The 12,017-nt window shown below is 41.3% G+C and overlaps 1 protein-coding gene across 2 annotated transcripts in view; it reads right to left on the reverse strand.

Moving 5' to 3' along the window:
- TMEM245 (transmembrane protein 245) overlaps positions 1-12,017 on the reverse strand; it is a 99,619-nt gene that overhangs the window by 22,633 nt on the left and 64,969 nt on the right. The window lies entirely within an intron of this gene.

Below are 12,017 nucleotides of genomic sequence, written 5' to 3' on the forward strand. Positions count from 1 at the left end.
ATGTGCCAGAAGAGATTAATCACAGGAAAGGATAAGATACTCCAGGGACAAACCCAGAGAAAATGGGGCAACTGGCTGTGTTCCCACAGGGGACCTAAGGACAGAGATACATCAGCCAAAGAGAGAATGAAATCACACCTGCAGCTGGGAGACAATCACTAGAGTGCAGTATTCCCAGAGACCAAAGGAGAGAGCAGCTTTTAAGAAAGAGGGGATGATATTAAGGTCAAATACCCCAGGGAGATTAATAAGACTAAGGTCTTAAAAAAAAAAAGTACAGGGGCACCTGGGTGGCTCAGTCAGTTAAGCATCTGCCTTCGCCTCAGGTCATGATCCCAGAGTCCTGGGATCAAGCCCCGCATTGGGCTTCCTGCTCGCGGGGATCCTGCTTCTCCCTCTCCTCCCCGCTTGTGCTCTCTCTAGCTATATCTCCTCTCTCTCAAGTAAATAAATAAAATCTTTAAAAAAATAAAAAATAAAATTTTTTAAAAAGGTAAAGAATTTGACCAGAACTGGGAAGATCAATGAGAAAAGATATAGATATTTTCACCAACCTTATGTTATTCAAAATGTTTTACCAACTGTTATTCAAAAACTGTTACACCAAAATGAAGTTGATATCAAAGGTGCAATGAAATATCTCAACTGAATCACCCCTCTGGGTGGCAAGTAGGCAAAACTCAATCCAAAAAGGACCACTTGTAGGAAACAGCACACAGTCTTCCTTCCTCTACCTCTGGGAATACTGATTGCTGATAACATTCTCATTAAGACAACTTTCAAGTAACTTTGTGGACCCTAAACGTATTAGATACTGTTTACAGCTACTAAACATGTTCACATAACCCAATGAGGGATGAAAAGGCAATGCATTCCCCTCGATCTTATTGTTTAGGATCTGGTACACAGGCTTTATAGAACAGAAAGACAAATCCCCTAACAATTTACTAGGAGACAGAATTTTTTTTAACTCCATCAAATTCCTAGCCATTTTTTCCTTTTTATCGGCTTTACTGAACTAGAATTTATAAACAATAAAACTCATCTTTAAGTGTATTAATTCAGTAAGTTTTGGCAAATGTATACAGCTGCAGAACCACCATTGCAGCCAAGATGTAGAACATTTCTATCACCCTAAAACGTTATGCCCCGGGATAGTCTACCCCTCCCTGAACCCTGATCTCTGACACCAACTAGGTATGTTCTCTGTCACTACAGTCACTATGGTTTTGCCTTTTCCAGAATTTCGTATGAACAGAATCATACATTATGTAGCTTTTTAAAAAAACTGTGGTAGAATATACATACCAAGAAATTTGCCATTTAACCATTTTTAACTGTACAGTTCAGTAGTGTCAAAGACATTCACATTTTCATTATATAGCTTTTGTGTTTGGTTTCTTCAACCTGCTACCATATTTTCAGATTCACTCACATTATCATCAGCAGTCTGTTGCTCTCTAATTGCGGAGTAGTATTCCATTATTTGGATATGCCACAATTTGTTTATCCAATCACCGGCTGATGGCCACTTGGGCTGTTTCTGGTTTGGGGCTATTGTGAATAATGTTGCTCTGAACATTCGAGCACTAGTCTTTGCGTGGACATTTGCTTTCACCGCTTCTCAGTATGTACCTAGAAATGGAGATGCTGGGTCATGTGGTATGTCTTAATTCTGTAAGAAACACTAGCAATTCCTTTGATTTCTCAATTCAAAGAAAACGTACAGTCCATGGACGATCAGCCAGAAGTCATTTCCTGCTATACGACCCCACATCTCTTCAAGGTGTGAGGCTCAATTTCATACTTATGGTATTATGAGGGTGAACACTGGCAGAAAGAGCAATTCAACCTCACGAAAAGCTAAATGGCAATGCATCCAAATCCCCTCCTAACTGACCCAGTGCATGCTGGGTGCCCAATAAACAGGAGCTATTACAGTTCTAGTTCTTGAGAACAGTAGACTTCATTAATGCTCAGAGGATTCTGATGATGAAAACTCTAGAAGGTTGTAGTACAACAGCTTAGTGTATCTGAATTGAGAAGGTAAGTTCAAGAGACGCTAACGTTTGCTAAGTACCCGTGTGGTAGGCTGAATAACAGCCCCACAAAAATATCTACATCCTAATGCCCAGGCCCTGTGAATATGTTACCTTACATGGCAAATGGGACTTTGCAGATGGGATTAAGCTAAGCATTCTGAGATTAGGGAGATTATCCTGGATTACTGGGTAGGCCCAATGTAATCACAGAAGTCCTTATAAGAAGGAGGCTGTGATAGAAGACAGTGGTGATGGATGCACAAATTGTGAATATACTAAAACCACTGAACTGTATGCTTTAAAAATGGTTAAAATGGTGGATTTCATGCATATGAATTTTATCTCAATAAAAAACAATTTATAAAAAGAGGAAAGCAGGAGAGTCTGAGTTAGAGAAGACATGAGGACAAAAGCAGAGGTCAGAGAGAAAGAGACATTTGAAAATGCTACACTGCTGGCTTTGAACATGGAGAGAGGACCATGAGCCAAGGAATGCAGGCAGCCTCCAGAAGCTGGAAAGGGCAAGGAAACAGACGGTCCCCTAAACCCTCCAGAAAGAACACAGCCCTGCTGACACCCTAATTTTAGGACTTCTGACCTCCAGAAATGTCAGATAAAAAAAAAAAAAAATCTTTGTGGTTTAAGCCAATAAGCTTATGGTCATGTTATAGCCACAATCAGAAACTAATACAACCCACTACGTGCCAAGTGCTGTTAACATGCTTTGCCTGTGTGGTTCCACTGACTCCTTGTTGGGTCCCCTCATTCCTCCAGAAAAGAGTCCCAGTCAAAAATCAGATAAATCTGTTAAACTGAAGGTGCATATGCACATCTTTTTAAAAAAAAAAAAGAAGAAGAAGAAGAAAGCTCAAACTGAGGACGGAGGCCGGGGGGGTGGTGCTGAGCTATTTACAGTTAAAAGGCAAGAAAACTCTTTCTGGACATTGTTGGATCTGGGTACTAGATCGATCTGGTATACTAACTCCCAGTCAAGGCACCCAACTCACTAAAGCTCAAAATGTTGGATAAAGATGTATTTTTGGTATCCAGATTCCTATTAAATATTACTAAGATACTCACCTGCAGGCCAAACACATACTTAATGGTTCTCAAAGCCCAGACACCACCAACAGAAGCCTGAGCAGCCGCGTGACGCCCACATCTGGTTCTGGCCAGGGCCACTGTTCAATAGTGGCCATCCTAGCTGCCCACTTCCAAAGGGGACTGGGGCTCAGTATACCCATCCTGAGACAAACTGGGGTCCTATTCACCCTATTAGAGTGAGATGTTCTGGAAAATAGAGGTAGAACATGAGGATGGGGCGAGGAGCAATGAGAGATGTGACACGGCACACAGTGCCCACAGTGTGTACCTCCATGCCTTGCTGGCACAACTCTGTGGAGAGCTCTGTGAACCACTGCGGCACCAAATGTTGGGCTTTTAGTGAGTCGGGTGCCTGGACTGGGAGTTAGTACACCAGGCTGATCTAGTACAGATCCAACAATTTCGTTATTGCCTTTTTACTTGGAAGAACTCAGGCCCTCATTTTGAGCCTTTTTTTTTTGCCTTCATTTTTTAAAAAACTGAACTACACTCCCAGATTAAAAGATTCTCTTGATATCTGACCAGAGGTCTCTTTTCTGGATGAATGAGGGGACCCAAGAGGAAATCGATGAAATAATATATGCAAAGCGTGTAACTCAGTGCTTGGCGCACAGCGGGTACTCAGCAAATGTCAGGTAGAGGATGGATGAAAGAAGGGACAGAACTGGAGGTCATGAGCCCAGAAGTTACGAGACTCCGAGAGGTAATGAATGAAACGAAAGGAGTGGCGGTGAGGAAGGCAACAGTCAAGAATGAGGTAATACATGAGAAATGTTAATGAAGGCGAACAGGATGTGGATTGGGCAGCAAGAATACAGAAATGGGTGTCACAAGACCTGAAAGAGCTCTGGTCTGTCACCAACTGCTCTGGAATCCCAGTTCTGTCACTGATTAGTGGCATGATCTTCAAAACTGTAAAACCTCTCTGAGCTTCGCTTTCCTTCATTGTAAAACAGAGATAACAGAGACAAGCATTCACTTCCTGATGTTATTATGAAGATTAATAATGCAACTAAAGTGATAAGCTTAGTGATTGGTGCACAGTAAGCACGCAATTAAGTTGGTGCTATTAGACAATTGTGTCATTATTACCAATTAGCATTTTAGTAAGGCTAAAAATAATGCACATAGTAACTTTCTTTTTTCTCCTTGCAGTTTTTGGAAGTATACCAATTTTTTTTTTTTTTTTAAAGACTTTATTTATTTATTCATGAGAGACAGAGAGAGAGAGAGGCAGAGGGAGAAGCAGGCTCCCAAGGAGCAGGGAGCCTGATGCGGGACTCGATCCCAGGACCCTGGGATCATGACCTGAGCCGAAGGCAGACGCTTAACCATCTGAGCCACCCAGGCGCCCCGGAAGTATACCAATTTTTGCTGTGTCCTAAAGAGATACGGGGTATGGCAAAGCTGGGAGTAGAAGAAGCATACCACAAAGTCTTAGATTAATGATTTTAAATTGTAAGGTACTGATGAAGCTACATAAGCAAAAACCCAAAATACAGTGTATATAATCACTCATCTCTCAGGTTCTTTGGAACCTAAAATTCAGAGACTGCTAGGAATTGTTCATTCTCATAATCAAATCAAATACAACTTTATCTGGCACATAATTAATGGCATGCACAATACAGTTTGAATGGGTTACCAGAAATCACTAGTTTAATCAATGCAAAGAGTATTTATTCCTTATAATCATCATTCACTCATTTCATTCACTCATTGATATCAACCCATTAATCAACACTTTTGGATACTCAAATTCAGTGAGCATTTTCCTATCTTGTCATCAAAGAAAGACACTATGATATACTTCATCAAAATAAAATTAAAAGGGGTGCCTGGGTGGCTCAGTCGGTTAAGCGTCTGCCTTCGGCTCAGGTCATGATCCCAGGGTCCTGGGATCGAGCCCCACATCGGGCTCCCTGCTCCGCGGAGAGCCTGCTTCTCCCTCTCCCTCTGCCTGCCTCTCTGCCTACTTGTGCTCACTCTCTCTGTCTCTCCATCAAATAAATAAATAAAAATCTTAAAAAAAAAAACAAAATAAAATTTTAAAAAAATCTGCAAAAATCACAAAAGCTCTGACTTGTGGCATTTTCTAAGGGTGGTTATGTAGGACTTGTGCTGCACGAACGCACGGTGCCACTGGAAGTTACCCTTCCCTTTATAACTGTTCACAACCATATGATCAAGCATCTACTATAGAAATTCACGGAAAACCTGCATCAAGTTCATCAGGTTAATATACATGTAACATTTAGTTTTCCTCTACTGTCTACTTCAGTCCTCTCTCTTGAATAGGGTGTTTGCCTGTGCCCAGTCTTCTGGGACCTCTTTTTTCAGTGATTCTTCAAAGATCATTGACATTGTTCTCCAACTACATCTCCAGGCTTTCCTAACACTCAGCAGTTTAAGAGAATCAAATTCAGAAGACCCTGGCTGCCCTTTTCCTCCCCTCTTTTGGTAGCTCAGTCAAGCTGGTGCAACAAGTCTGATTTAGCTCAAGGGATGAGACTGATACCAGCCACAGAGCTGGAAGCTCCCCCTTTCTAACAAGGCCACAGCCTCATTCAGAAACCTTCCACTGTTAGATAGTCCTGTAGACGTTCCCTTGCCCCATGCTACATGCAGACCCATAAAGGGCAGGGTTTCCCCTCAACTGGAAGGCAGGCTCCAGTGCATCCAATCCAGTCAGGCCCCACCTAAGCATACTTCTCTGTGAATAAAAATTCCAAGTTCATTCACAAGCAGTTATTGTCTAAGTTTTCCCCTAATAAACACTATTGTGGATTTATACTATATGGCACTAAAGGTGTGTGTCCATGCGTCGTTTACACAACTACATGGTTGATCCTTAAACAACAGGGGTTTGAACTATGTGGATCCACTTTTATGGGGATATTTTTCAATCTGGTATATATCTTCACTTCCTTATGATTTCTTAATAACATTTTCTTTTCTCTGGGTTACTACACTGTAAGAATACAGTATAAAACAAGTATAACACACAAAGTATGTGTTAATTGACTGTTTATGTTATCAGTAAGGCTTCTGGCCAACAGGAAGCTATAGTAGTTAAGTTTCTGGGGAGTCAAAAGTCATACACAAATTTTCGGCAGTGTAGGGAGTTGGTGTCTCCTAACCCCCACATTGTTCACGGGTGAACTACATATCTAACTCCTCTGCACCAGGGACTTGAACTAGTTTCAGATGCCTGGTTAGGGGCACCTGGGTGGCTCAGTCAGTTGAGTGTCTGTCTCTTTCATTTTGGCTCAGGTCATGATCTTGGGGTCGTGGGCTTGAGCCCTGCATCGGGCTTCCCACTCAGCACGGAATCTGCTTGTCCCTCTCCCTCTGCTCCTCCCCTCGTTCACGTTTTCTCTTCTCTCAAATAAATAAATCTTTAAAAAAAAAAATGCCTGGGGGCACCTAGGTGGCTCAGTCAGTTAAGTGTCTGCCTTCGGCTCAGGTCACGATCCCTGGGTCCTGGGATCGAGCCCAACGTAGGGCTCCCTGCTCAGCGGGGAGTCTGCTTCTCCCTCTGCCCCTCCTCCTACTCATGCTCTCTCTAATAAATAAATATTTTCTAAAAATCTTTAAAAAAAAAATGCCTGGTTAGATTAGGATTTAATTCTTAACCAGCTCTCTCCTCACCCTTTACAAACTAAACTCTAAGATGAAACTTAACTCTTTTACAAGCTAGGTAATACTTTCCTTCAGCTCTCAGCCCTCTCTCATTTCTGACCAAAAGGGTGTTCTTGTAGGGAGAGATGGTGAGGAAGCTTAAAAAAAAAAAAAAGAAGAAGAAGAAAGGGGTGTTGTTACTTTTCTAAACAAGTAAGAGAAAATTGGCCAGACAACCCAGGATTTGATCAGACGACCTGGATTAATGGAATCAGATTGAAGCAAGGAGGGGGCTGGAGAGAACGATAAGCCACAGTCAGGAAGCTCTATGCCCTCAGAGGACACCAGGCTCTAGACCATAGACAAGTAGAGTGCACGTGTCTAAGGAAGAAGAGTCCAAAATCAAATTCTGCCTACTCCCAACACTTCCTTACACTGGTTCTGCCCTTTTTTCTTTCTAAAGGTCAAATAGGAAGACTTACCAGATTACTGTTCCCTCAGGAAACAGCCACGAGCATGACCTTACCAGTGTTCTACCCTCACTACAATATACTGCTCCTCCAGGTAAGGCTAGGGAGTAGACAGGGCAGGCCAGCTTCCAGAAACACAGCAGATAAAATTACCAATCGGGAAAAGTATCCCCCAGCTCTCTTCATTAACACCTAACCTCTCTTGAAAAGTTACATCTCGGGGCGCCTGGGTGGCTCAGTCGTTAAGCGACTGCCTTCGGCTCAGGTCATGATCTCAGGGTCCTGGGATGGAGCCCCGCATCGGGCTCCCTGCTCGGCGGGAAGCCTGCTTCTCCCTCTCCCACTCCCCCTGCTTGTGTTCCCTCTCTCGCTGTCTCTCCCTCTCTCTGTCAATTAAACAAATAAATAAAATCTTTAAAAAATAAAAAAGAAGGAAAAGTTACATCTCCTTCCATTTCCTGGTTCATCTGCCCCAGAGACCCAGCTCCACGGTGAAGTGTACAGAAACCTGGTTGACACTGGATTTCCCCATTGCAGAGGGGAATGGTCAGGCTGCACGAGCAGACCTAGTGTGCTGCTGAGAAGCACAGGGAGAGGCCGCTTCTGTGGAAGCCTTCCATCCCCACTGGAAAAAACAGTGAGTCACCGTCACACACAGAAGCATACAACAGTGACATCACATTCAATCAACTGGAATTCTTGGCAGTAGAAATATTAATTCAATATTTTTACACATTAATACACGGTTTTGTTTTTTCTTTGTTTTTTTAAAGATTATTTACTTATTTGACAGAGAGAGAGACCACAAGCAGAGGGAACAGCAGAGGGAGAGGGAGAAACAGGCTTCCTGCTGAGCAAGGAGCCCGATGCAGGGCTCAATCCCAGGACCCTGGGATCATGACCTGAGCCGAAGGCAGACGCATAACGACTGCGCCACCCAGGCGCCCCAGTACATGGTTTTGTGTCTTTGACGGTGCTCACTGATCACGGATGCTTACTCTAATGCTAACTAAAACATTAACAAGGGGCTGTTTCAATCATACAGACAAATAGCAAACATTTGTATCTCAACACTAATTCAATTATAAGGCTATTAAAATTAATTTAACAATTTTTAAATCATCACAATGGGAAACTAAATACAAGACAAAGTTTCTTAAGTCATTTCCTTGGAAACTTGACATAAAGGTTTAAGATTATTAGACCAATCTATAATCAAGTAGTTTAAAAAGGCATTATTTTTACTGAGTGGGTTATTACTTAAGAACTTCAGTTAATTTGATCTTCCCAAATATGCATAAGAGATTTTGTCTCTCTATTCCAGTGTTAGGAGAGCTACCTCTTCAAATAAATGAAAATACATTTTCTTACAGCTTTAAACTCTTCCTTATACATTTTAATTTAAACAAATGTTTATAACCTTAAATTCATGAGAATTTCTTTCCAACCAATATTTAATTTGTTCAAAGTCAAAAATAGAAATACTGATTTACTGAATGATCGACACAGTTTTTTTTTTTTTAACCCAAATACTTTTAATTTTCCAGAGTTGGGGGGTAGAGGTGAGAAGCACATTCACTTTCCAAAAAACAAAAAAAAAAGAAAAAATAAATCTCACAGTACATACATTCTCCCATCCAATTCGTAAGTAGGACTCCCACCCACCGGCACTGAAAAGCTGTAATCCCACAAGCAAGAGCCATACCCGTGTGCATGCACTCGTGTGAAAATATCACACACACTAAATTGCACGGAGGCCGTGACAACATGCAACTTAGTAATGTGCAATATCTCCACCAGAGCAAGCAGAATGGGGGCATCGGGGCAGAAGGGTGCGATGCAAACATTCAGGACACAACATGCTCTACAGGGACGACAATGGTTTGGGGGAAAAAGATGCATGCCACTAACTCAAAAATTCATGAAATGGAAATCCAAATGAATACACAAACATATTCAATTTAGAAAAAACACTTACTTATTCAGAACTGAGAATCATAACTGAGGTTCAAAAATTCAACAAGACGGTGAACATAAAGTAGCCACATATTTCGGAAGGAAAAGCTTCGAGAGCCTAGACACTTGGGCTGCCTGGCCATGCAGTTAACTCTCAATTTCAATTCCACTTTCAACTTATTGATGGATCATATAAAACGAGTTGAATAATTTTCACTTGACCATAACAGTGGTGACGACTAATGGTTGATGTTTATGAAGTCTGATTTCATTGATGATTTGCAGACCAAATTGCACTCTCAGGACTTTATAACATTTTCATATTCACTTGTATAATATTTTTCCTCTTAAAATCTTTGTCCATGAAGAAACATATTCCGTCTTGAACACAATCCTTCAGAATGAAAACTCTGACAAGAGCTCTGAGAACTAGAACTCATTGTTATCTTACACCTGTGAGAAGGTTCTTCAGAGGCATCTATGTAAAACCTGTCCATTTTAGGTCTTGAATTTGACCCAGTAAAGAAAGAGACAAAAAGCACTTGGACCGCTAAAAACTGTCTTGAGTTATAATTTTTACTTTACATAACTTGATATAGCTGTGGTTACACAAATGGTCCAGACGAGTTATCTAGTCCGTACTGTATTTTTCAGTTTTGACAACCATTAGGATTATAGTTCTGGTACTGAGGGCTTAAACTTTTTCCAAAATTAAAAATATGACAAAATGAATGGTTTTTATACCAGTATCCTTTGGAACCAAGACATGGGCTGCTGCTATAGTGCGTAAGCGTGTACAATCCCAGGAAGATAAGGCAAATCTAATTGATGAAAAGGCACATATATATTTCCTCTCCCTACAGATGTGACCATACTCTTTCTAACCTCAAATTCCCTTGATGAGTCAAAGGCCTGAATTTTTAGCTGCCAACCTCATGTGTCCATTTGAACAGTCCTAACAGTGTCACAAATTAAACTCACAATCTTCTGCTCCAACCAGCAACTCCTGGAAGAAGGCACCATGGTACACCAGAAGGATATGTGCTTGCTTGCTTGCTCTTTTAAAGATTTTATTTTTAAGTAAACTATATACCCAACGTGGAGCTCGAACTCACAACCCTGAGATCAAGAGTCACCTGTTCCACCAACTGAGCCAGCCAGGGGCTCCAGGATATGTGCTTTCAACCAGTGGGACCAACGTACAAATCACAGCTCAGCTTACCAATTCCAAGCAACCATGACATTAAAGAATTAAGTTTAAAACAAAGGAGGTGGCATATTTGGTATGAAAACAAAATTGACTGGAATGACAGAGGACAGTTGACCAGTGGTTCACTCTAAGAAAGCAGGACAAGAGAAAATTCAAGAACCGTGATTTGAAAACAGAAAAGCTTTTGTGAGAATAAGAGTCAGTGTTAATAAAGGTTATTTCAGGAAAAGGAAGTAACTCTCTTGAAGTTCTTAATGGGACAAGGCAGATAATTTTCTGTAAGGCTTGGCTTTAGTCACATTGACTAAAGAATTCTGCCAACCTTTGACATGGTTGATTTGATAGTTTCGGCCTATTAGGAAGGTAGAAGGTTATTTTTCTTTTTGGTTGAGTGATTTACATAAACTTCTTTGAGTCAGAGAGAGGTCACTTAGATAAACTGACGTGAATTTATTGCTAGAGTTTTCAACATTTTATTTACTCAATAAAGATGATACCCCATGATCATATAGACTTACAAGGGATGCTAAAGCCAGCAAGTTTCTTCCCTGAAGAAGACAGCTTCACCTTGAAAACTGTTACATTAGATAATACACTCCCAAACTTGGAATCTTTTTTTTTTTGTTTTTAAAGATTTTATTTATTTATTTGACAGAGAGAGACACAGCGAGAGAGGGAACACAAGCAGGGGGAGTGGGAGAGGGAGAAGCAGGCTTCCCGCTGAGCAGGGAGCCCGATGCGGGGCTCGATCCCAGGACTCTGGGATCATGACCTGAGCCAAGGCAGACGCTTAACGACTGAGCCACCCAGGCGCCCCCCAAACTTGGAATCTTTACACAGATGGTCCCACATGGGATACCCAAGAGCACCACAGAGGATAAGGACATTCTTTAAAATCCTACCTGATGGCTAATAAAGGAAGCAAGATACTGATGAAGACTTTACCCAGGCCTTGCTAATAGGAAAAAAGAAAGATAATCCAGCAAACTTTCTAGAGAGAATGTATTTTAGGAACATATATGCTATTTGAATGTAACTAAGGGTTTTCCAGAGACCAAAGTGATATCCTCAATCAGTTGTTAAATGAACACAATGAAGATAAGCCAAGATCAGTCAGACAGCATTAGCAGGTCAAATCAAGATTTCTACGAAAGACTAGTTCCAAGGAATGCTATTTCTTAAAAGTAAGTGGAAACATAAAGGCCAGCCAAAAATTCATTATTCAAGATAAGTTTAAGACCATTAGTGAACAACTTATTTGAAAAAGAAACTCTGATGGATAACATGAGGATTCAATTTGGGCAACTATTCGTAAGCAGTAAAAATACAGTAGAAACCTAATGAGCTAAAAGCAATGGGGGACAAGGGTAGGGAAGGAGCGGAGATAGGCCTGAGCTGCAAGAGGCCTTTCCCTATCCAAAATGACAAAGAGGAAGGCGTGGGGAACCAGGAGCCAAAGACTTGGAAAGCGCACATGGAGAAAAAAAGTTGAAGAATCATCTAATTCAGAAGCCAAGCCTGCAATACATGGACGCTACAAGACATGATGGAAGTTTCTGGCCAGAACCTGTGATGCACACATAGCCTGTGACTTGAAAATAACCAGAAACTTTG

Source organism: Phoca vitulina, unplaced genomic scaffold (assembly GCF_004348235.1).
Source record: "Phoca vitulina isolate PV1807 unplaced genomic scaffold, GSC_HSeal_1.0 scaffold21, whole genome shotgun sequence".
Classification (NCBI taxonomy): Eukaryota; Metazoa; Chordata; class Mammalia; order Carnivora; family Phocidae; genus Phoca; species Phoca vitulina.